At 41.3% G+C, this 25065-nt stretch overlaps 1 protein-coding gene across 4 annotated transcripts in view; it reads left to right on the top strand.

Annotated features, from left to right (window-relative positions):
• Window positions 1–25065, top strand: part of GRB10 (growth factor receptor bound protein 10) — a 156167-nt gene that overhangs the window by 11562 nt on the left and 119540 nt on the right. Inside the window, exon 1 of one of the 4 annotated variants that reach the window (XM_026102300.2) lies at window positions 4686–4707. The exons of 2 other annotated variants lie outside the window; for them this stretch is intronic. The gene's annotated coding sequence lies outside the window, so the exon portion shown is untranslated. Of the gene's footprint in view, window positions 1–4685; window positions 4708–20051; window positions 20075–25065 lie in introns of those variants that run through there. One more of the 4 variants, XM_026102301.2, reaches the window with a different exon arrangement.

Raw genomic sequence — 25065 nt, 5'->3', positions numbered from 1 at the left:
TAAAATCTTGGATGCTGGGAGGAAGAGATCTGTTTTGGGTCTTCGCTACAGGGGTCTGCCTCGGTCTAAAGTGAGGTTCTGTCTTTTGCAAAATCTTTCTGAGAGAAGGTTACAAAACAGGTATTAAATGTTCTTGCCATCCCCTGTGTTTTGCTTTGAATGTTCTATATGAGCTGCTGAGTGAAGTGCAGGTTTTACAACAAACTTTACTCATAATGTTTCAATCACTTTGCATAGCTATATTTGGTCTTTTGGGTATTAGGATGAGAGGTAATGAATGACAAAGAAGTAATTTTATGGGCATGTTAACTTTGTTGCTTACAAATGTCAGGTTTCTGTGCTGCTCTTGCAGCAAATCTAGCCCACTTGACAAGGCTGAAGTCAAGCAGACATACCTGTACTGATTTTGGCAGCTATTCAGAGAGGACTTGTCTGGCCAGAGAGAATCATCTATGGGATGTCCCCTTCCCTTTCCTTCTCCCTCCCACCTCCTCCCCCAAAGTGTGTGGGGACTAAAGCTTCCTTCCTTTGTGCTACTGCAGCTTGTCTAAAGTCAGTATTTGAGTATGGATCTCTGTCCAAGCTGCTTGGTCAGAGTGGATTTTTGCCTAAACCTATGTTTGAGCCATAAATCATTGCACTGTGTGGACAAGAGTGTTTTTATCCAATAGCTGGTTTTAGTTTACATCTTTTCACAAACTGTGTGAATATTCTCTAATCCCAAATACAGAGTTTTAACCCTGTGAAGCCAAACAAAGAAATGCATGCTTTATGTCAGGAGCTTGCTAACTCTTCTAAATCCTGGCTTGCTGTACAAGAAGTTTCCTCTGCTCCTCTTTTTGGGCCAGGGCTGCCTTCGTACTGCTCATCCTGCAGCGATATCCCCATTCTGCTTCCAGCCTCCCTGTGACAATGCTCCCTTCCCTCTCTGCTGCCCAATGCCCTGTTCCCCTCTCAGGGTTTGGAGGTATGTGTCTCTGTGGCAAGAACTGTCAGAAGCCCCCCTGCAGTTACTAAATACAGGGAGCTGAAGCTGATGGTCAGCACCAATGCTGTGCAGTAGAAGAGGGAACATCTGAAGGATTAGTAGTAATCTCTTCCTGCACTGATCTCTTTTGAAGGTGAAACAGAACATTTCTGCAATAGTTTTGAGTGAATCTGGGCAGTCTCATAGTGTCTTGAAAAGGTAGTAGGTGTATCGAAAGAGAGAACCTTACAGAAAGACCAGTTGGCCGCTTGTGTTTTGCATTTTATTTATGTGCTGTACAGACATTGTATGTCAAAGCAGGTTTTATGGTAGCAGATATATTTACATGAGATAGTTTCTGGAATATCTGCCCCATAGGGACTTGCTTGTGAAAGATCTTTAATGAGTGCTGAAGTAGTTCAGTGGCACACTGGAGGTTGGTGTAGATTTTATAACTAATCTGTTGATAAAGTTGACCACTTGATGTAGCAAAGAAAGTGGGAAGACGGGGGAAGAGGTGAAAGGAAAGCATATATTGCTTTTTGTAGTCAGAGTAATAAACTTCCTTCTGTGAGTTAGGATTAGCGCATCATCAGTATGATTTCAGTTGAAGTTTATCAGATTAGTAAGTGGAATATGTACTCTGACTGTAATTCATTATACAGTCCTTTTATGGAGCCTGAGAGGGGCATATTCTTTCTGCAGTCCCTTAAAAACATGTAGGGTTTCTTTACAGCATCCTCTGCTCTCATTGAACACTTCACTGAGACTTAATGTGAAGCCCTTCGGGGGTGTGATAAGCACAGATACATCTTTCATGTCAGAATGTGGAAATGGGAGCTATAGTGTTTTGAGCTATGGCAGAGGGACCATTAGGCTCTGTAATATCTTGGCAGTTGTGCAGCACTCTAACCGTGTGTAAAGTTGAAGAGTTTGGAGGAGTGAACTTTGGTTTTTCCCTTCCTACAGTCTTCCTGGATTCTTTTGAAAGTCCTGCTGTAACTAGGTAACTCATGCAACCTGATACCACAACTGCTTTGAATTAGATCCCAAGAAAACCAATGGCTTAAAGGAGGATTGCATTAAAATTGACTTTCACCCGAGATGCTGCTTCAGAAACCTGTTAGTGTTTTAAAATTAATCAAGTACTCTAGCTTAAATCTTAATGATTTCCTACCACTTTTATTAAAGAGTCTGTTTACATCCTTGTTGCCTTAATGCAGCCTAGATTGCAGAGTGTTGTGTTTTTTTTTTAATCAGTGAAGATGATTTAGCAACATAGCAAGATTTGTCTGGATAATAAAGTAACCTGATTTGTATAAACCAAGGCAGAGCAGCCTGAATTAGCTATATCCTAAAAATGTCCCAACAAAAAATGACCCAACAGCTTTGAATTATAATGTCATCTTCCACCAGAAAGCACTGCAAAATCGCCTTGCATTTTTACATCCAGAGAGGATTGAGCCATCTTGTTGTTGGGGAGAAAAACTGAACAGATACTTAGAGAGATGAGATATAATAAAAAATGTAAACTTACCCTGGATTTGAACACAAATAAGCACCAACTAAAATGTTTTTTTCCTTGTTACTGTGACACTTACTGTAAAAGAAAGATTAGAAACCATTTTAATCTGCTTTTGTGGATTTGACTGACTTCTTGTAAGTGACCTCTCCCTGCTCACGTGTGTGTTCACAGCAGCAGAAGGGAGGGAGAACTACTTTAAAGGCGAGAATTTGAGATGCACAGTGAGAGCCTGGAAAAGAAAGCATGGACAACGGCAATACTGACACTACTTAAAATTTTTTTTAATTGACTTGATTTTCCCAGTGCACCCACTTGCCAGCTATGTGAGAGGAAAAGGAATCAATTTGCTTTCCGCAGTTCTGTGGATATTTCTGGTGTGATGGAGGGCTAAAGTAAATCAGGCTCTTTCTCTCCCCTTCCTCAGGTGAAGATGATGTGATGGATGGGGAAAGAGCAAGGGATGACTCGTAGCTCACAGGATGGCTATCCCTCCCTCTGAAAATGCCTAGCACTGACTGCCATTTCAGAGTAATGGTCACAAGTTTTAGAGATGCTACTGTGGGTCTGAAAGAGGGATCTTACTGTTTTGGGGGCAGATATTTGACCTGTGAGATTCGTATATATTCTATTCCACAGCCACAGTTTGTGGAAATTAACTTCTTTGCAATGACTATTGCCTCTTCAAATGTGGAGGAAGTGTTAGGAAGAAGAAAAGGGCCGGAAAGAGCCAAGTGTTTATACCACAATATGTGGTAAACATCCCACTTGTGATACAGGTAGCTAATTCACATCTGAAACTTGGACTGACTTCAGTCCTGGTCTAAACCACAAGTGTCACTTTTGAGTAGATGTTTATTTGCCATGTCCTGTGGTCTGGTGGCAATTTGGACAGCCAAGAATTCCCGGGTTTACCACACAGTGAGGTGGCTAAGCAAAAATGCTGCTGGCTTGAATGCAAACTGTGGAAAGTCTAAACTCTATGAAATGGCAATGCCTACTTGACTATCTTGACTTAAAATGTCTACTTTTTACCCCCAGCACTGTCACTCTAGGAGTGACTGGCAATTTACCTTCATGGACTGTCAACCCAGTTCTCCAAGACAGCAGTATCTGCTGTTGCAATGGTGCAAAGCAGGGAGAGGAAAGTCCTTTCTGATAATGAGGGAAGGGCAGTGGTGCTAATGTGGTAAATCCCCACTGGGCCCCTCCTGTGCACTGAGACCTAGGCTCAGATTTCTGATCCTCCTTGCTGTTGCTGTCAGAGTTGCATGTAATTCCTGTTTCCTAGAACAACAAGAGGCCACATCTAGTCAACAGATTTAAGAAAAACTGCATGAAATACACTTGCAGGTATCCCTCCCTGAATCAGCATCTAACTGTAGCACACCTGACAAAAGATGGCAAATTGACTTTATTTTCAACACTGTATGGTGTAAAGCAAATGCAGTCCCAAGGCTTCCCTTAAGACCCTGGGGCTTGCTTAAATAACTTCCAGGTGCATGGTTACAGACTAAACTTAGTCTTGTACCCACAAGGAGTGTATTTGGAGGACTTGTAAAATGCATGTCCCAGGCTACTTTAATTGGTGCAAATGGTGGAGGCTAAACTGGAGGAGGATGGGAAGTGAGAGGGGTTGGAAAGAAAGAATTGGCTGAATTATGATGATAATGTCTGCAGTTCTGTTGAATCACACAAGAGTTCATTCCCCCAAATATTTCAGTAGCTTTTAGGTGTGTGAGGACAAATATAAACATAGTCTGGAATATGCTGGGGGCACACTTTGATACAATTACCTTAAAAAACAGTGAAGGGTGAGAGTTTTTTCTAACCTCTAGCAATACTTAACACACAGTAAGTGTTACTGTCAAGCTACAGAATGATTAAAAAAAGTGGTGCACTAACTTCTCCAGTTAATTGTGCTGAAATAGCCAAGATGATTTTCTTCCAGACTTTTCTAGAAGACATTTCACCACTCTTTGTGTCCTTCAGAAACCTCTGACAGCCAGTGAACCTTGTGATTTTGATCAATGGCTCATAGATTGAGGTTAAGCATATAGCCACGTTCAAGCCATTAGAGCAGTATTTCTGCTGTTTGTCCTCCAGAATGGGACTTGAGCAAAATGCCCAGCGCTGCTCGCTTGCAGGGTCTTGGCTCTTGTCAAGTTTGGGTTTATGTGCAGCATTGGGACATAGCTGGATCCTTGTGTCAACAGGGGTAAGTACCTTTGTTAGACTTTTTTTTAAAAAGATATTTCTACATATAAGGTTTGCAAAATGGTGAGTTTTTTTCAAGGCATTTCAGTGCTGAAAATTATACATGGCATGTGCCTGAAAACATGTTTCTCAGTCCTTATGCTTTAGCTGGCATTCCCTTATCAGACAATGTCCGTCCTTATAAGAAAGGGAGGCCGCATAACACAGCAGTGTTAAGCTTATTTCTGTTACCACACGGTTCTAGATCTGGAGAAGAGACTTTAGAGAGGTCAACTAGTCAATGAAAAGCTGAAGCATATAGTTGTGATTTCTGACAGCAGTATGGTGATGATGATGGGGCAACTCTGCATCCTCCCAGACAGTCTGTCTGTTGACTCACTGTTTTTTTTTCCTTTTAGCAATTTTGATTTGATGTTTGCTTTTCCTCTTTCCCCAAGGCCCTCACACCACACCTCCTTGCCCTCCACCCAATCATGTTTTCCTGAGTTGTCTTTGTTGCTTTTTTAACCTTCTTGTTTCTTGTCCTGAAGCTCATGGGCATGGAGAACAGGCTCTTCCCTCTCTCCTTGCAGCAGGCTTTTAATATCACCGTGACCCTCACTCTTTCTCTTCTTTCAGTTAAGCTTTTCTTTTTTCTCTTTTTTTCCAGAGGTCATGTTTTTCTAATCCTGTGATGTTCTTACTGCTTTCTCTTGGAGCCTTTCCAATAGATCTTTTCTGAAACTTGCTGAAAACTGGATACAATATCAAGATGGAAGCTTTATCAGCTATGAGTAGAAAACTGTTACTTCACCATTCTTGCATGTTTCTTTAAATACATTCCTATATAGTATCTGTCTCTTTCTCAACAGAGAAATCTCCAGTTTGTTAAACTTGCTTTGAATTCAGCTTTCCAGCAAGCTGCCAGATTCTTCCAAGTTAGTAGCTTCCCCAAGTCTCTCAGGTGTCACTTTCTACAGAGGTTATTGAGTATGTCAGGCTGTTCAGTGAGTCTTTCCATTTTTTGACTGTAATTGATAAATAGAGTTATCCGATCATTTTTAAACCTACCATAAGATGATTGTTTTTGTTGTTTGCTGTAAGGCAAAGTTTTCTTAGCTTACTCATGAGAATGTGGTTTGAATCTTTTGACATGGTTTTGCTGTTGTCAAGATTCAGTGTCTACTGTTTTCTGTCCTCAAAATATATTATCCTGCCATAGTAGGAAACTGAATTAGGTTGACCTGGCTTATCCACGAACAATAGGTTGATTCTGATCTCTTATTTTCTTCTAGGTGCTAACAGATGGGTTTAACTGCAATCCATGTGCAAATAAGCAACAGCTATCATTCCCAGGTTCTTCTCTCCCCTCCCACCTTCTTAAGATATCACTATTTGCCTTTCCCCAGCCTCTGTTACCTTGTCAATCCTCTATGAACTCTCAGAAATAACTGCTAATCGTTTGAAGCTTAAAAAAAAAAAAACCCTCCAAACTGACCAATGTGTTCCTGAATGAATTTCATCAAAACCAGCTGATCTGGGAATGTTGATTTATCTAACTAGTGCCCATTCTGTGATTTCCTTTTATATTTTTTATATATATTTAAAAACCATACCATCATAACCAGTGTTAATTTTTTTTGTAAAGACTGATTGGAAAAACGCAATGAAATTCTCGGCTTTCTTGTTACCCACGGCTTTCTTGTTACCCACGGCTTTCTTGTTACCCACGGCTTTCTTGTTACCCACGGCTTTCTTGTTACCCACGGCTTTCTTGTTACCCACGGCTTTCTTGTTACCCACGGCTTTCTTGTTACCCACGGCTTTCTTGTTACCCACGGCTTTCTTGTTACCCACGGCTTTCTTGTTACCCACGGCTTTCTTGTTACCCACGGCTTTCTTGAGAATGTGGTGAGTGGACTGACCTTTCCCTTGATCATTATTTTACAGCTGTGGACTTACAAGAATGAGGTTTTTTGATGTCTCCTGATTCATCTTCATTTATTTGGGTATTTCAATAATTATGTCTTCAGGCTATTGCTCTTGCTCTTTTCAGTGCTGCATTGTACTGCACGTGGATGGACTTTGCTTGAACTGTGCAGCTAGTGAGGGAGAAGAACTAATTGTTGCTTGCTTTTGATCATATATGGGTAAGAGCAAAATTTAAACATCTCAGATCTGAGGATTAACTGGAAGCCCGTTAAAACCCAGAGACGAGAGAGCAAACATTCAGTGTCAGGAGGCTCTTTTCAAATACAAAGGCAAGTTCATTCAGCAGTCATCACCCCACTGAAATGGTTAATGGGCAAATACTGAAAGGTTGAATCTTCACCTCAGCTGCTTTCATAGAATTTGGTTTTGAGAACAGCTGAGCTGGTGTCTGTGATCAGCTCAGTTGTATTTCAGAAGCTGTAGAAGGTTTTATATGTGGTTGTTCTGCTGCTGTCTGAGACACAGAATCATTTAAAATAGAAAGTACTTAAATATACGGAGGAACCCCAGATGGCTAGATAATCATAATGATAAACTGGAGGTTTCGTCCTGTGTCATAGCCAGTTCTAGAAATATGTTGGATAAGGGGATGTTTATAGAGTGGAGATGGTGAAAAATGATCACACTGCTCACAAAATGAGAACTCCTTCTGAAAGGAATGTACAGTTTCAAGAACACATGGTCTGCTGGTAGGAGGCCAACAGATTTCTGTTGGCTCACAGTCTTCCCCTCCAGGTTAGGAGCTTGTCCCAAAAGCTCTTGCGTAGAGTTGGCTTCCTTTCTCCAAAATACATGATAAAAGTACAAAGTAAATTCCTTGTGGAGATTTGTTCTTCCTTGTCTAGCAAAAATGCGCTTACAATGAAAGCACCAGGTAAGAGGCAGTAAGCTCACAGAGATTTTGTTGGAGCAGTCTCTGGTTATTTCACATTCTGCTCTGCTCTTCATGCCCCAGATTAGCTTATTGCAGGAATGCTGTCACCCCTTTGGAGAGGAAGGTGGGAAGGCAGACTTAGAAATGCGCAAAACCTTTACTTTGATCATCTCTCATTTCTTCCACAGTAGCATATTGTTTGTTAAATGCTGTTTACATAATCCTCTCTGTAAAGATGAATAATTTAAAAAGCAATTGACACAGGCCTTTTGTTTCTTTCACTAGTTTAAATTTATCAATAGTGTCTGTGTGGTGGGAAAGGGAGCGGAAGAGGGGTAAGTCACAAGACACATTTTAGATTTCACTTTTTTCTAGTATCTCATAACTTGTACAGCCTCATAACAAGCGAAACAGAAGTGAAAGAATCACATTTTGATTTGCTGGCAGCGTATATCTGTCTATGCCTCTATAAATTATTGGACTACCAGGCAGCTGAAAATTGGACCACTCGTTACTGAAAGTAAGTTCTCATGTGGCAGCATGACTTCCTGACTTAAAGATGTTCTTTTGCACAAAATATTTTGATTCTTCTTTTTGAAGCATTTCTCCTTCAACTGCTGCCTCCATTAGCTACACAAGAAACTTAACTTTCAATTCATTCCATAGATAGTTATACATCGGATCTGACTTGTTTGTTCCCTTTCCTTTTGAAAGGATGTAAACTAGAATTGCAGAGGAATTGGCTAGTATGATGACTGTCTTTTTAGAGCAGACCACCAGCTGCAAATGGCATCTGTATTGCAATGGATAACGGGGCTCAAAAGCTGTATTTCCAGTACGGAGATGATTCTGAAACACAACAGTTTCTGTTCAGCTAGTCTCTCTTTCATACTAGAGCTGCAGGAAAATGCCGTAAATCCTCAGAAAGAAGAAGTATTTTCTCGTTTTCCACAAAATGACTTTTTAGAATAGATGCAGTTCCTCCTAACAGATGATGTTGTAATTAATGCATAATATTACATCCTGCTAAGAGAAATTTGACTGCCTCTTTTTAAACTAATCAATGTTATCCAGAAAAAAACCCTGCTCTTTTCTTAGCATGTTGATTCTGCTGTCACACAGTAGCTGGTAGAGAGGCTTAAAATGCTCTTTGCTCTAACAGCAGCATTAGAGCACATAAGCCTGTGCCATTTTTGGCTTGCTGTTAGTGTTTTAAGTCTTTAAAGTCATCCACTAAAGACAACGAAGAAGAACAAAAGTTGGCTTAGATATGTGGCATGTGTGTTCTTGTTTAATATCGGAATTTCTGGTATGGCCAGGGACACATGCCAGCTTTTGCAGTAGAGGCCACAGTTCAGATACTTAAGTACTATACTAAAAATAACAGGACTATTTTAGACTGGGACCCAATTAGGGAGAGAATAACTTGTTGCTCTACAATCAGTAATCTAAAGTAGTAGGCAGACAGCAATGTGCAAGTAAACTCTACTGTTTTGCTTGCAAAGTTGCCAGTTTTGACACTGCTCTCTCACTGTGCCCCTTAGATGCATTTTGCAGAGGTTAAAAAAAAAACACTTCTTAAAAGAGACTTTGTGTGCTTTACTTCAGGTTTCGATATTGCAGTGTTTAATAGCATTACAGCTTTTAATCCGGCAGCAGTGACCTGGGAAATTCCTAGAAGGCAGGGTGTGGAAGATGAGAGAAGCAGCAAAATGCCCTCAGCCTTGCAGCTCGCAGGCTTTGCTGAGGTTCCCTGCGGAAGGGCAATGAGAGGAAGTGCTGAATGTGAATCTGGGCAAACAAGGAGCAGAGGGGCTAGTTTGGAGAAGGCAACTCTTCCCCTGCTTTGCCTACTAGTGACAGAGGAGAAGGGAGTACAGTTACTGAAATAGGCTGCTGTTGCTTGCTTTCCTATGTCAAGAACAATGCAAATAGCTCTTGCACGCTTTAAGCATCTGAAACAAAACATTACTTTACACTTCAGTAATTTCTCTCTAGTGGTTTTGGTTTTGGTGATGCTGCTTACTGCCATCTTTTATTAGATCAGTCAGATTTCAGTGAAGCAAATTCAAGGAATCTGAATTTCATTGTGCGCAGGGGGCATGGGGCGTTGGTGGGGAATGTGCGTGCTCCAGCATCCGAATCCTCTAGTCTTGGAGTGCTTCAAAGTGAACAGCTGCCTTTGGTCCTGGATCTCTGCTGCTCATCAAAAAGGGGGTGTAGATGAGGGAACATTTTAGGTAGCTGTATGCAAATGTTGAGAAGAATTGTGCTGATGCTCGAGATGAAAGCTAAGTGCATCTGAAATTTCTCTTTTTGTTGACGTCTTTCTGGCATGCTATTTTGAGTACACGAAAAAGCCAGAGTCTTTTTGGTGTTATGACTCTCATACTACTTTGAAAGCAGCTTTCCATTTTATTCAAAATAGAAAGCTGATGGAAGAGGAGTTCAAGTCCTTGTTCAACTGTGGACTCTTAAAAACTTTTAGTATTGTGTTGGATTTATTGTATGTTGTGGTTTCAGGAGGATTTTATTGGATTTGTGCAGAAAGTGTGACATGCTTTAAAATCTTGGATTTCTATTTGCTCTTGTCCTTGCCTGAAGTGCCAAGGCAGAGTCTTCCTAGATGCCGGTTTTGAAAGCAGCACCCTCATATTCCATGCTGAAGCATGTTGCATCTTGGTTGTAGTAAATTCCCATGCAAGCAGTGGGAGAGGCACGCTAGGGAAGCAGTTTGTTTTGTATCCTAGAGAGCCAGGTTTTATGCATGTAACTCGCAAGCTACTTATATTCCACCTTCTGCATACTGCAGCAGCCTGCAAGACTTGCTGTGAAAAGTAAACGTTATATGGAGGATGCCTAGCAACTGTAGCTTTAAGTCTGTGCTGTGTCTGTGTTGTTAAAGGTGCAAATCGGTTCACTTGATGTGGCATTTGCTAGAGGACGGAGAGTGCTGGTGCTGGTGGTGCTGCTACTTGCCCTCTGTGGGGTGGCTGCCCCTCCAGCTCTCGTTCATGGTTGAGGTTAGATTGATGTCTTAGTGCCCATAATTCACAGGTGGGAATATTAAATAAAAAAAAGTGTTAATTTGAATTGCCACTTAGTTTAGGTGAATGTGCTACATTAATAATTCAAGCTGAGGAGCGAGTAGCCCTCCGTTCTTTGCTCTCTGTCTGGGGAAGTGACCTCGGGCTGAGGGATGCTGGGGTGGGCAGCTGGGTTTAGCCATGTCTCGAATTCCCGAGTTTGTGGGTCAGAAACCTGCATTTGGCTTGTGTCTGTGCTTTGAGCCTGCTGGGTGACCTCAAAATCCTTTCTCTCTCTCTTGGTTTATTTGAAACTGGAGTTGGTATTGAGCTCCTTTGGGAAAGCTCTTGAGAATGGTCGATAATCTGCGTAAGAGTGAGCATACTTTTGGCTGTTTCTCTTGATATGAATAGCTGTAGCGGGTCAGACCATAGGTTAACCAGGAATAGTTTTGTGCGTCTCTGGGGCAGCCGGTAGCAGTTGCTTGGGCAGGCAGTTTGAGTTTTCCCCTGTTTTAGGCACTTTACTTTACGGTGATCTGTGCAGCATTTCTCTGAACTGGAGTATGTATCTCCATTACTGTATCTGCTATTCCTTCATGGGCTTTTTCCAGTAATTAGCCTAAATTATTATTTTAATGCAGTAATATTTTTTGATGACCAGAGCATTTCAAGGAAATGATTTTCACAGATCGTGTTTCTTACCTATTTCTTACACATTTTAAAACTGTTACTTACTGCTTCCCCTTTTGAGAGGGAATAGTCATTCTCTACGCACTTTTTCCATATCACTCATGACTGACTAGATGTGTGTCGGGTTCCCCCTCAGATGTCTTTTTTTGGAGGGGTGGGAGTGGGGATGGAGCTCTGAGTTTAAAAAAATAGTAATAATAATAATAATCCAGGTCTATTAGCTTCTTACTTGTTTCTTCTCTGTACTTTTTCTAATATACCCTGTTAATGTCATAACAGCACACAGTATTCAAGAAGTGGGTGTGCCCTGAGTTTAATTTCTGTCATGATTTCTGCTTTGCTTGCAGCAATTCCTTAATTCTTAATGCCGTATTATGTGACGTAGTTTGCTTTTTTTTGCTGAGTGTTTAGCTGGTGCTTTCAAACAAGATTTCAGACTCCTGAGACTTTACTCTGCACAGATAGGATTATTTCTCCTTTTGCGCAATGATTTGTGTTTCAGGGAATTAAATTTGAGATGCCCTCGTGACTGCCCATTTGCGCAGGATCGTGCTATCATTCCACTGTGCTTTTGCTTAAAGTTCTAGCTCTGACGACTGTGAGTACGTTATATTGCCAGGAAATTTCCTATCATCTCACTGTTCATCCTGTTTCAGATTGCTTGTGAATACACTGAAGAGTGGCCAAAGCAGTGGTTCTTGTGAGATTCCTTCTATGGAGAAACCTCACTGCGTTTTCCCGCTCCTGAATTCTCACCCTTCAGGTGGCAGCTAAGGGGGGAAACCAATTCTGTAAACTGTGGGAGGCGAGGTCCTTTTAAGAGTCTTTAGTTAGGGATATTGTCAAAATGTATGTGTGTTCTTTTAATTAAGCTGTATGAAGTAGACCACCTGTCTGCATGTGACTATATCACAAAACTCGAGCAGATTTGCATCGTGACTTATACAAAAACTGTATTGATTCTTCCTTGTGATATCATATTTATCAATGTCTGTATTATTTTATTCTGTGTTTAGTTTTTACGAGTTCTTCTGACATAAAATCACTTACTGATTTGCAGTTCCCTGGGATTTCCTTGAACCCACTTCTGAAGACAGATCTGAGCTTACCATCTTCCACACTATGGCCAGACCAATTTAAGTATGGGGTACAATTAATAGTTTGGCCACTTTATATTTTATTTCCTTAAGAAATCTGGGCTGAATTCTTTCTGTTCTAGCAGCTTATTACTGTTTGTTAACAGTTTTCCTAAAATACTTTCTATTAGCGGTTGCTGAGTATAGTCAGCTTGGAGATTGATTGGAGACTGATGACTTACTGCTGCTTTTTTCTTATAAACAGAAACATAACAACATCTCTTAAGGACCATTTTTCTTTTAGTTCCTTATCTCCTCTTCCTATTGAGAAACCTTTAAAAAATTTGCAAGTAAGATGCTTTTGGGGGTAAGAGGGAGGAAAGGTGTCTTACTGTATTTTGCATTAAAATTGGTAGCAGATGCCTGTCTAGTGTGGTCTTTGGCTTTGGCCTTAGAACCAAGTTTGCTCTTGGCATTTGAAGCTAACCATAAACATGAAATTATCTTTGCTATCCTGACTTTTGGGCCTTTTGCCTTACATTAAAGGGACTGCCTTCTATAGCATCAGTACATCCTGTGTTTTATTTCTAAACTTTAATGTTCCTCTTCTGTGTTACCTGTTCTCAAGTTACTGCAACATCAAGTTAACATCTTCAGGTATGCTTCGGCAGAATAAAATCGAAGGAGCATACTTCTTCACTAGAAAATGTAGTCTCCAAGTTCAACAGCAAAAAGTACAAAAATCCTTAGGATGAGCAAGAAGTCTCAGGGACATCTCCCACTAGTGAAGAAGAAGAACTGGGGAGTTCTCACGTTAGCTATTACAATCTTCCTAGCTCAGGCTGAAATGCTGCTCTCTTGTTGGGTGTGGGAACTTGTTTATGAAACTTAATAGTGCTCTGTGAAACTCGCCATGCTGCTTAATACTACAGCCCGAATGATGCTCAATGAGGTGGACAGGGTGCTTTGTGTATCAGCTGTTTCAGGCATCTTGAAGTCTAAATACAGCACTTCCTTAGTTGACATTTGGAAGCTTCACTTGCTCTCAGGGAAGGGGGAAGGGAGGGGAGAAGCAATCTTGGTGTAGCAGCACAATTCTGTAGCAGATGTATCCTCCAAAAAATAAATAAAACACTGAGTCACTCGTTCCTTCTTTTTCTTCCATACTGCTGGCCAATCCTAATACCCTTGTATTTCATGCAGGAGGGAGAAGACAGACAATACTGTCTTTTATTACTCATACCCTGCAGGACACTATCTTCTTCACAAAATACGGGTGGCGTCTGTCTGTCTCCACTTCATGGGAAAGATTAACAACAATTAAGGTCAACAATTAAGGTTGTGAAAACCCTCAAATAGCTGCAACATCTGCTTTTATACTAAGAAAAATAAAATAACCCTTGATTTCTAATTACCAACAGAGTACTTGCTCATATCTGTTTTGTAATTGCGGACTTGTGAAATTCACGCTGTTAACCAGTCCCTTGCCAACCAGCGCGAGTTAACAGGGATCTGCCTGAGTATTGGTTTCGCCAGGAGCTATACGCTGAACCTGAGCCGCAGTAGAAGTGGGAATCATATAAGATTGGGGACCTAGTGAAACCTGCTGTGGCAATAGTGGCCAAGGGTTTCCCGAGACAGTCTCTGTGTGTGCAACTGGCCCCTCACCTGAGGCCCTGTTGTGGACTACATGAACTTTCTGGAGTGTTTCAATGTTTTCTTAAACTGTCATTGAATCTAAGTGGTTTTACTGTCTTTGAGACAGAATAGAGTTGTTCAGGGATAATTTACTGTATCTCAACTGACTGTTGGTATTTCCGTAAGACCCATAAATTTGATGGAGAAAGAACACCTAGGTGTGTTCTCAGATGCATGTTTCTCAAAGTAATCAGTGAAGAAGCACTGTAAATAATTGTCTTCTAATGCTTGTGGACCTTTTGCTGGTATATTTGTACAGACTTAAAGAAAACATTCTCCAGTTTGGAAGCATTCATTCAGATAAAGAGATTTTGGCAGAAATGAATAGCCTTCTTATGATTTCTGATAACTAGGAATCACATGTTGACTTCATTTGTCTGACCATGCAAGGCAACTACTTAATGTCGCCGATCACGTCCTCTGTGGACATGTTATACCTTCCCTCCAGAGAATGAAGACTTCGGTTCTAGTCATGTGCTGAAAACTGGAGCCTAGTCCATCCTCGCTTGCATGTGATTGCTACTGGGGGAGCTGTTTATGTTCTGGCTCTGCACGAAAGCGGAGTGGTTCTGCTCTTTCTGAGGCTCTTCTGCACTTAACACCTTATATGTTCTTAAACCTTACAAAGCTTAACCTGCTAAACAGAAGTCTGTACCAAGAGGCTGTGAGGGATTTATCATCAAAGTCTGATAGAAAACAGCCATGCCTTTCCATTCCTTAGACTATGGGAGAAATTCAGGTGTGCTGCTCTGGGTTTGCTCAGTATTTCTACTTCCTGCTCTGTAAGTAGTGGTTTTCTAATACTCTGTGCTTCTTTACTCTCACTGCAGTGACTTTTCTGACCAGTACTACTATTTGCTGCTCCTTGCAATAGTGGGAAAATGATACCCTTATTTTTCTTCTTGTTAACCTCAACATTCTGAGTAGCTGCATTGGTGCTTACCAGAATATTGTGCAACCTGCTGTTACACAGAGGGTCGCACTTCAGCGGGAACAGAATATGACTGTTTGTAATTTAGGAGAGAGTGGGGTAGGAAGGTTTACAACTGGAAACTTCCCTGGAAACCTCAGCTATCTCCCCAGCCAGGGAAAGAAGCATTTATTCCCTATTGAGTAGTCTTCTCAAACCTGGCATCTGTCTTGTGTTTTGGGACAGGGAAGATTTTCTGTTGTGTGTAATGAAGAGGTTAACGTTTAGTTAAATGAGACAGCTCTTGTTAAAATGCTGTTGCTTGCTATAGGCTATCAACTTCTATGAATTACAAGGCTGGAAAAGACATCTAGGCAGAGGTGTTCCAGAAAAGAAGCCTGTGATGGCTGCCAAGCCATACTATATTTTACCTAAGACCAAGAACGGTATAAAGAGGAGAGACTATCAGGAATTTGCCTGCAAATTCTGTAGTACTGCTGCTCATCTGAAGGAAAAAAAAAAAAGCTGTTACAACGTAGGCATCTCTTTAAGATTAGTAGGCACCTGAGCCTTAGATGAAGGAACCATTTGTCATCTTCCAATGACAGGAGGTAGCATGAAAGCCTGTGGTAAGTGTTTGTCTAAAGCAGAAAGCTGTGTGAAGCCATCTCTTCTTGCAGATCTGGATTTTAATAAAATAGTCCTGAAAATCAGTAGAGCATTGCAGATTAGTGAGGCTGAAATGAAAACTGAGGGTCTTCTGATGCATCTGCCAAATTGATTGTATTAATGATGAATAAACACCATTATAGATCAAAATACAAAGGAATAAACACTCCTCTGAGTTGCTATTTCATCGATTAACAGGAGCAATTGGAAATTCGGACTTTCTGAAATTCATGGAGGCTTCTGAGAGAGAGCTTATCTTCTGCCTTTTTAATGAGAACCTTTTGTTTTATTTTACTGCAGAGGAGAATTTCATGCTGTTTTTGAGGCGGAAATCATGAACAGAATCTCTGCCTCAAACAGCAAAGGAAACTTAGGAAAGAGAACTGAATTACTTTTTTTTAATTATTATTATTATTTTTTGAGGTGGAACAGTTGCAACAGAGTTCTGCCGTGTCGGCTGCAGGGATTCTTGCTTCCTTTTACATCCTGTACTGCTGGTTAAGAAGCTCTTTGTCTACTTAGTTTCATACACATATATAAATGTGTGTACATATATGTATGTAGAGAGAAAGAATCCTAAAAGATGCTCAGAGAAGCTAAAGCTTCATCAGGATAAACTTCTGCAGCACAAGGGCTAAGAGCTTGGGAATACTTTGGAAATTGTTTGGAATTATTCTCAGTGTTGTTCTGAGAAGATGAGTTTGACGTGACAGTGCTGTAGTGTGTAGCTCTATGTCTGGGGTGGGATTCCTGTGGCTATTTTTGCGTGTCTAGACTGTAGATGTTTACATATGAGCTAGTTTCCAAAACTCCCATTCTACTCAGCGGAGAGAAATGGGCACCCTGGAGGTGTAGTTCTTCTGACCTGTTATAACTACCATAGAATGAGATGAATCACATGTAAGCATTGCCTATTTCACTTTGTGAGCTGGTGTGAGAGTGGAGGTGTATATTTACCCTGTAGGATAAGTGATTATTTCCCCCCCACCCCGCCCCCATACAGACTTGTGGTCAGTTCTGAACTTAGCTCAAACGTGCTGTTCCAGCAGAGAACATACCGCTGGCCTGTAACAGTGTTGCATATGTGGATGCTTACACATTGGCTTCTCCTTTCTTTCTGCTGCTGCTAATACCAGTTGGACTACCTCAGCAGTGGGAGACTGCAGATGGGGCCTGTGTGTGGCTTCCAAGCTTTTGGAATATAAATGTTTTGTAGGTTAAAATACATTGGTACATAAGATGAGAAATTATGGAAGGCGCTTTGACTGCATCTGGAGCCTACACCTTTTGAGGACAAATATTCGCTGTTTCTAGTCGGAAGGTTAACTAGGGAGGTTTCTGGTTTAAGGCATATTTAATTAACCTTCAATGATGATGACGTTCACTGTTTCATGCTTCTTCTATGTCATATAAGGCCTGAAACAACAGGTTTCCTTTACGGCATCCTGGAAGAACAGGGAAGTAGCTCTTAATGTAGGTGGCTTGGCAAAATATTCTAGTCAAGTATTTGGCCTGCTACCCAGCCTTCGATATGTGATCTTTGGGTGCTGCCAAAATACCATTCTAATTAGGTTGACATAGTCTATAAAGCCTGGGTGGTATTACTGCAGTTTTCTTCCCTTTTCTTTCCAAAGCTGCATTTTTGAAAAGGTCGATGGAAGCTGTGACACTTAACCTGACCGGAGTCCTCACGTAGCTGGGATTGCAGGCACCTTGTGACCTTCAGGATCAAAGGAGGGAGTAGTCTCTGTCGTCTTCACTCTGCAGGTGCAAGTTAATAGCAATAAATAAACGTACACTAATGCACATGGAACATGTGATCTGTTGGCCAGACTTCAGTTTTTATTGAACATTAACACATTAACCTTTCTACAAAATATTAACCTATTCTCTAAGTTTATTTTCTGTCTTGTGTATGCTTAGTTGGGAAAGCTATGCCCTGTTTGTCCCAGGGTGGTGTGCTTGCAAGCAGGTCAGTATACTTGCTTTTGAGATGTCGAAACTCGAGAAGGGCGAGAGAAAGACCTTTTGTGTGTGTGTGTGTGTGTGTGTGTGTGTGTGTGTGTGTGTGTGTGTGTGTGTGTGTGCGTGCATGTGTGCACGCACTTTTTTTGTTTTTAAGAAACTCCCAGGCTGCACTTGAGAGCAGAGCACTAGTAACTTTGAAACCTGTTATGTCCTGAGAGTCAGTGTTAGGCTCTGTTACAACACTGATTGCCCTCTGCTAACTGTAAGTCACCCTTGGGTTTGAAGCTTGCATGTTACATAATCTGTCAGATGCATTTGCTGGTATTACAAAATGGTCTCTTTGCTCTAATAAGAGTTTGTTGTGATCTGTTAGGAACGTGGTGTTAAAATACATACAACTGTGACATCAAAATCTTAGAATTGCAAGTATTGTTGCAATTGAGAATACTCTGTCACTTCTAGTGTTGCGTTGCACAGGAGCGATTGAGTAGAGGGTCAGAATTGTAAAATTCCAGCTACATTGGTGCAATTTATATATTCCAGTCAATCAAGGAAGTGTGTGTTGCTTCTCATTTCTTTGGGTTATGCTCTGCGCTACTTGCATTTCTTTACTAGATCGTTCTTCAGTAAGGTTGGATTTTCTGCTCATCTCCAGAGCAACACAGTGTTTGCTGGAGTCGCCTCCTTGTGCTCTTTGCAGCTAGAAGCTGTCCTGGCTGTCGTCTGCTCGCTTGGGGTTGATAGACTCTAGGGCTCAGTTACATGGTTGAGCTACTTGCGGCTTTAATGGTTTATCACTTACCAGCTATACTGTGGTAACTGTCCTATCCTAGTGTGCATGAAAGGCAAAATGTGCTGTCTTATTTATTACTTATTTATTCCACTGCAGCAGTTCAGCTGACTTGTGGTGATTTCTTCATCTTAACTATACATGATCAATCGAATTCTTTGGAATAAATCATATTTTGGACTATGTCCCTGGGAAGCAAAATCCTCTTTAGGGTGAATTCAAATGCTGTTGATACTGGGGAAAGCTGCTGTGCTTACAGCATGTAATTTTTCAGTGACTAAACAGAAAGGCTTCCTTTAGATGATTCCAACTATGAGATACAAGAGGTATGTTAAGAATAACCTGTACACTTAAGTGGACCCCTTATTAGTGAGTAGCATGCTATTTGAATTGAAATGTCTAAACTTGCCCTCTAGCTTCAACCATTTATACAGTATTAGAGAATGTAAATAAAACAGTGCCTATTCCCTAACATAAATTATAGATAACTGTAAAAGCTGCTGTCAATTGATTTGCTTTAAAAACATGAACCTTGCTGTCTAAATAAAAGCTTTTGATAATCCTAGTTAATAACTCTTCAAAAAGAAAAACTTCTACTAAGAGAACAGCAGATGACATATGTATACTTACCGATTGTGTGTTAACTGTTAGTATTAAGCCCTGTAAAACATCAAAATGAAAAACCTCTCTGACTTCCTGCCTTCATGGTGCTGCTTCTCAGAGCTTTTTAAAATCTGGGAAACGTATTTTGACCCACCTGAAAATTTCACAGAGCAGGAAGGACATAGGAAGGAATGTGGCTGTTATGGATAGGTATCTGTCTGTCTGCAGCTTTCTCTGCGCAAGCGTGGGTTTTAGCTTTGAGGTCAGTTTTATGGTCACCTCTCTGGAGGTGGTATTGTGTTGGAAAGGCTACCGAGTTCTGGGAGAAGCTTTTCCGAGCCTTCTGCGTAAATCCTGCTGAGAAGGAAACTCCCTTGTAAAAAGCATCCAAGCAAAATAAAGCAGGCTGTGAATAACTGCGATGATTGAGGAACAGATCACTTGAGTGAAAAGGACTTAAAATGGCTCATGTGACAAAAGATGGCTTTTTTTTTTTTCTTTGTTTCAGTCAGAAAGGGAGGAAGGGCTTCTGCCTGCTCTGGAAGGTTCTCCAAAATCCAGCAGTGCTGTAGAGAAGTGAGGAAGCAGAAGCAGGGAACGGTGTTTAGGTGCTCTAGGCTGCTGCTCTGTTGCTTTGAGAGTCCCTCTTGCGACACCTGTATTTTTGCATTGCAACTCTCTGCTCTCGACTGTTGCAGTCAGGAGTCTGGAGAGGTTACGTCTGTGGGGAGCATCCTTCCGTCTTGACATGCTAGTAAGGGGAAGTGGAGTAAATCGGATAAATCTTTTCAGTGTAATGCTAAACAGCTTTGCGTGTTGACTAAGCTGTATTTTCAGCCATAATCTGAAATGGTGAGATTTTCTTCAACAAAAGCTAAACTCAGTGCATGCGTGCCAATTAACTTCGACACAAATAGCATGCATTATGAGGAAAAATGCCTTGTGTGTAGGTCAGCTGCTCTCCCTATGGTCTAAGAGCATTGACTTTCAATGTCCCGCTCCTGCACAGGGGGAAAAAACTGTTCACACCAATGGAAGGCATAGGAAGGTGTAGAGGCTTGGTGTGCTTGATCCAACAAGAAATACTTTGGTAAGTATGCAACAAAAGTAGACTTGAGTTGATACCACAAAGGGAAAAAAAAGTACTTTCTAGAAAATGTAACCTTATATTTTCTTGGAGACTTACCAAATGTTTATCTCCTGTGAGATGCCTGGAAAGCGGCTATTCTCACAGACCTGTGGTAGGAAAAAATTGCCAGCTCCTGATGACAGTAAACAAAGAGGAAAGTTCACCGGTTGCCTGGGCTGTTGCAGTCATTTGCGGCTACTGGGAAGGGGCCATCCTGTACCCCTCTTCTCCTGCCATTTACTTTGTGGCAGCTGAGCTGCTTGTCACGTCTGAGTTTATTGCACTTGCTTCCTTAACAGAAAACTAACCCAGGAAAACAAATGACACTGCAGAAAATTGTTTTTTTTTGCAAATTGAACTTGTTGTTAAGTGCTATGTATGGCCAAAAGCGAGGCAGAGAGCTGCCACAAAGCTGCTGGAAGAAGTGGAGAAAGCAAGCAGTGCAAGGGATGAGGAAGAGAGTGGGATGTCCCCTGCTTGGCAGTTGCAAGCTATTAAATCATCTTAACTGTTGTATAACTTCACTCTAAGGCTTCAGGTTGGATAACAGCAGCCTAAAATAACAAAGGAGGAGAGTGGTATTTAGATCATTTCCCAACAGTAGAAAATTCTGAATTCTGTGATTTAAAAAAAGGTGACTAGACTGGGAAAAAAACAAAGAGCAAGAAAATGACAAGATGGAAGACAGGAAGAGACAATAGGGGTAGGGCTTTTTTTCCAGTCTCTAGAAGAAAGGAAGGTTGTGAGAAAGTGTGTAGGCCAGATTAGAGGCAATTCGTCCCTGTATCTTCAGCTGAAGTGATCCTTAGGCTGCCTTGGTAGGCGTCCTGTGTCCCCCTCATGCAGCTGTGGGCCTGCCTCACTTCTGCATGCCATTTGCTGAAGGGGTAGTGCCCTCTATGCTGCATTGTTCTTTACTCCAGTTTCTGGCTATTTAACATTTCATTTAGGCTCAGATGCAGCCTGTTTAGTTGTCAAAAGTTCCTACTTCAAGTCTATGGACTTGAAGTCTATAGGAGACGATTTAACTGTTAGGAGGAAGAACAAGAGTTTGATCAAGAAGTGAAATGGCAGAGTTTCACAAATATTTCATAACTTGATAAGTTGAGATTTTAAACTGGAATACATTCTTCAGGAACACAAGGGAAGACCCTTACTTAAATGGGCAAGGGGCTGAAGTAACTGTTTCTCTCTCAGGACTCTATTCTTGCTATCAGTAAAGCTGCCCTGACAAGAGAAAAACATGAATTCACATGTTACAAGTCTTGAGGAGTCTTTTCAGAATTTTAGGCAGCTTCAGGAAACTGAAAAATGCTGAAGTGCATGTATTTTATTTAATTTTTTTTGGCAAGACTTAAAGTGGGATGGCATCAGTTCCCCTGTGCTCCTTCTAAAGCATGTATCTGTTTTGGTTTTCAAAAGCCTGAATTCCTGTTGCCAAGATCCTTCATTTTCTGGCAAAATTACAATGGCAAATGGCTTCCTTTACAAGGTGTAATATTTAGACTAACAGCTTTGCAATTAAGAATGGCAAAGAGAATTATATTCCCTTTTTTCATAAGACCAGATTTTTTAGTATGGAATCGTGGGAGTATTTGGACTTGACTGAAGTGCTTTTGATTGATGATTTATATTTTGAACAGTGTTTTTCATTTTAGTGTGCAACATTCACTTGAAACTTTAACTAGAACAATGCTTTGTTTTCAAAGCCATGTTCAAAGTATTACTCTAGTAATACTTTAGTAATACTCTAGGGCAGTTGCTCTATATCATAAACTTGCAAATGCATTTTGACTATGTGTATTACATAAAATATGCATGCACATATGAGCTTGTGCAAGGGAGATGGGAAGAAATTAGGAAATCTGCAGGTAGTATTAAATATTATCCGGTACTAAGCTCACTAGGCCAGTAAGTGTCAATGATAATGTCTTTGAATGCTTTGCAGTTGGAGAGAGATGGAATTCTGGAGTATTTGAGGAGGTATTGTGGAGGGTCAGGCAAAAAAACTTGCTTGAGGGGGAATTTCCCAAGTATTGGTTTCTAGTGTTGGGAAGATCTGAGATACTGGGTGAAGGCAGGGACTTTCAGAGCTGAGGAGAGAGGTAAGCGTGTGTTTGGAGTGAGTAAGAGGGGGAAGTGGAAAATAAGAGACTTTGGAAATATATTCAAATGCTATTGGAGTGTCCTTGGCAAAAAAAAAAAAGCGACAAAAGGGGTGGCCTTTAAAATTTGCATCTACGATGTAATGTATGCCATTAATATATGACAAATCACAGTTCTCTGAGTGCTTAACTGAGCAACACTGTGGTGTTACTTGCACAGAAACTTGCCAGTATTGGTTTGAAGTTGGAGTCTTTTGGTTGTATTTGTTTGCGAGCCTGCACTAATGAAATGCAGTGAGTTCTGCTGACCAAACGATTGCCTGAGAGCTGGGGTAGGGGGTGGGTATTACCATCCTATAAGATGACAATCTCTACCTGAAAGCAGCACCACAAGAGAAGAAATCACTTGGAAATCCTGTACTGATTGCTAATGGTTTGTTGAAATGCAGTGGCAAATGCACAAACTATATAGCATGCTTTAGGATCTAGTCTCCTTGGTCTGGCCAGCCAGGGAATCTGCCTGCACCTTTTTTCCAGCTTGCGTGGCCAGCTTTCCCCTTATGGGAAGTTATATGGATATTGTCCTCATATGGAAAAGCATGAGTCCCACAGTTTCCACACAGCTGAGGGCACTGTTAGGTTTCAGGTCTTTTAAGAAGGTTCACTGGCATGCCTCGTGCTCTCTTTATCCAAATCTTATTACTGTTTTAACTATGGCAATATGAATAGACTAGTAAGGGAGTGTAAGCAGATCTGTCCTCACATCTTATACTGGTGTTAAGGCCTGTGTTAGATATATCCATGTAACTGTGTTACATCACTGAAGTATGGTTTCAAATCTGTAGGTCTGCATAAAAATTGAAGAACTTTCCTTTCCCAGATGCCATGGAGCAATGAAGACCTTGGACAGGGAGACGGCAGTTGAGCTCTTGCTGATTGCTCTTTGTATGGACCAAGAAGACAGGTCTCCCTTCACTTGCTCCTCAAGATGTTAAAATTTAAGTCTAATAGAGTTGACTCAGACAGTCTTGAAGGTGACTTACAGAGGAGAGTATTTTATGAACTTCGTTGCTTTAAGATTTTGTTCTAATTTATTTTAACAATCCAGGTTTTGCGTGCCCTGGAAATATTACAACATGGGGGGAGGTTATGACACTGGATGTCTGAGAGAGTAAAAGATGTAGAGAGAGGGAGAAAGATGTAAAAAGGAAAGATTTTTAACCTGTATGTTAAACCGGAGGTCTTTGAGGTAGGTCAAGATTTGAGAGAACCCTGAGGGTGTTTGTGTATTTTTTTTAATTATTATTATTTTGTCCTCTTCCTCTTCTTCCTAACTATTGGGGTTTTTTTTATTTTTCTTCTGGATTTAAAGACTTTGACAGATGGCACATGTAGAACCTGGAAAACTTCCTGAATTGGCAGGGTGACCATACCATTGCCATCTTCCTGTTGCAGTATCTGTAGGTGCGTAGGCTGTGTATGCCTCTAGAGCGCTAAGTAAGATACCATTTCCTTTCCTGAGAATATGCAAGAAGCAAGCAGTAAATCAAAAAGCATACCTGATGACAGACTTAATTCACTGATAATTGAATCTACTGGTTTGGTACATAATTTGACTGTGAATAGAAACAACTCGTTCAGACCAGCAGTAATCTCCAGGGTGTGTACCTAGAATGTTTTTTCTGTGCTAGATTGGCACGGAATAGCTGAAGTTGGAAGGGACCTCTGGAGATCACGTAGTCCTCCCCCCCTACTCAGGAAGGGTCAGCTAGAGCAGGTTATCCAGGACCATGTGCAGTTGGGTTTGGAATATCTGCAACGATGGAGACTCCATACAGTCTCTGGGTGACCTGTTACAATGTTTGATCACCCTCACAGTAATGCACACACGTGCACGCACACACACTTTTCTTTTGTTCAGACAATGACTTGTGTTTCCGTGTGTGCCTATTGCCTCTTGTCCTGTCACTGGATACCACTGATTAGAGTCTGGCTCTGTCGTCTTTTAAACACTCCCATCAGATACTTGCACATACTGATAAGATACTTCCTCAGCCTTTTCCTCTACAAAGCTAAACAGCCACAGCCTGCTCAGCCTCTCCCCATGTCAGATGCTCCAACCCCTTAATCATCTTTGTGGTCCCTGTGCTGGACTCGCTGCTGTATGTCCATGTCTCTCTTGTACTGGGCAGCACAGAAGTGGACAGAGCACTTCAGATGGGGTCTCGCCAGCGCTGAGCAGAGCAGAAGGATCCCCTCCCTTGACCTGCTGGTAACACTCTTCCTAATGCAACCCCAGGTGCTGTTGGACTTCTTTGGGGCACATTTGTGTCTTATGTTGTCCACTTGGGAGACAGCTTGTTGGCCTCCTGTGTGTAGTAGTGCATAAGGCTATTCCTTGACAGGTACAGGACTTTGCATTTCTCTTAGTTGAACTTCATGAGATCCATGTCAGCCCATTTCTGCAGCCTGTTGAGGCCCCTCTGAATGGCAGCACAACCATCTAGTGCATCAGCCACTCCTGCCAGTTTTGTGTTGTGTGCAAACTTGTGGAAGATGCACTCTGTCCCTTCATTTAGGTTACTAATGAAGATGTTAAACTGTATTGGCTCCAGTATCAACTCCTGGGGTATGCCACTGGTGACTGGGCTTCAGCAGGACTTTGTGCCACTGGTCCCAACCATCTGAGCCCAGCAGTTCAGTCAGTTTTCAGTCCACTTCACTGTCTGCTTATTTAGCCTGGACTTTATCAGTTGGTCTGTGAGAATCTTTTGAGAGACGGTGTCAAAAGCCTTGCTAAGTTTAAGATAAACAACATCCACTACTCTCATCCACCAAGCTAGTGAT

The sequence above is a fragment of the Dromaius novaehollandiae genome, chromosome 2, assembly GCF_036370855.1.
Source record: "Dromaius novaehollandiae isolate bDroNov1 chromosome 2, bDroNov1.hap1, whole genome shotgun sequence".
Classification (NCBI taxonomy): Eukaryota; Metazoa; Chordata; class Aves; order Casuariiformes; family Dromaiidae; genus Dromaius; species Dromaius novaehollandiae.
Note: the sequence above shows the minus strand (reverse complement) of the source record. Positions and strands in the feature narration are given on the sequence as shown.